The sequence below is a fragment of the Mycetomoellerius zeteki genome, unplaced genomic scaffold (assembly GCF_001594055.1).
Source record: "Mycetomoellerius zeteki isolate Tzet28-1 unplaced genomic scaffold, Tzet1.0 scaffold198, whole genome shotgun sequence".
Classification (NCBI taxonomy): Eukaryota; Metazoa; Arthropoda; class Insecta; order Hymenoptera; family Formicidae; genus Mycetomoellerius; species Mycetomoellerius zeteki.
Genome location: NW_017256936.1, coordinates 441,983 through 443,447, shown reverse-complemented (window position 1 = coordinate 443,447; position 1,465 = coordinate 441,983).

The window sequence follows — 1,465 nt, the reverse complement described above, 5'->3', positions numbered from 1 at the left end:
ACATGAGCCTACATATCAAATTGCAGACAAATCGGTGCTATCCGAAAAAATTGGGAGCTTTCACCCTATTTCTGCCTCCAGTGACTGGACTATTAGGACAAGACAAAAATTATATTAGGATTAATATGTGTTAAATATCTGTTTATATCTTAAATATATGTTTATATGTTTATTTTGATACTGACTATGCGATAGCTTTTTTCGGAAAGATTTAAATTGAATACTTTTAAACAATTCTATTTAACATAAAATTTCTTACTAATCTCCAGCGGAGGTTAGTATAGGTTAACAGGAAAGACCGAGAGACTATAATTATGAATTATGAATTATAATATTTACTATAGTAACAAAATTTTCATTTTTACAATTAACTATTAACTATTAATCACATACATCTAACACATGCGATCTCCGCGATGATGACAGCTGCTCACGAAGTAAGCGCAGCGAGAGAATCAATCGGCATCGCCGAAAAAAGGCAACAATATTTCGATATATTCGACTATCGATTTGCGTCTCCTTTTTTAGAAAGGATTCTCGTCCAATAAATAATAAAAAAAGAATTCTCGTTTATATTTCTACCCTCGTAGATAAGTCAGTTGTCTTTGTTTTACTTGTATATTTATTAAAATGAAAGGGCGAGTTACTGTATGATTTATGGCTGAAATCATTATTAAGTCTACATGGATTTTACACATGTATCTGAAGATTTGCGATTCGGTTTTGTTAAATGTCACCAGTTTGAATATCGGTGCACAAGTTAGGAGGCATTACCTACCGATGAGTCTCTTAATAAAAAAAATCACCCCTCCAGCATGTGCGTTAAGTCGTAAAATGATGTATATCGAATTGATGTTTCGTAAAAAGATGTTCCGTGATAAGATTTACATGATGTGATTAATCAATTTACTGCACTTTCGAAATTCTTATCTTACATGACACGCATTATATGCTAGAGCTTATGGAAATTTAGTCAGATTTATGGAAATAAATGTTATTATATAAATTATAATGTATAGTTCAGATATATAAATATTCACACGCAATTTTGATCACTGAAAAATTTGAATGTACCTCTACATGTTTTTAGTAATTTTTTTATTTTATTTTATACAATTTAAATAATTAAATACAATTGTCTTTGATTATTATTTTTTTTTTGCAAACATTTATACAAACAAATTTTGAATTTGTATAAAAATATTTATATACAGTTTTCATTTAAAGCTATTAATTTCAAAAGTTTTATTAGATTATCATTGTCTGCTTTAACAGAAAAAGCAGCTCAGTAAGCAAAAAAAAAAAGTGAAAAATGAAAAAATTTTTTTATTTTTCATTTTAATTTAACCACTTCCGCTCGCTTGTTAAATTTTTTATTTATAATATTTATATAATTGAATTAATTGATTTTTCAATCTCTAAAATTTTTCTGTTTTATAATTAATTTTCATCGTCCCAATCAGCA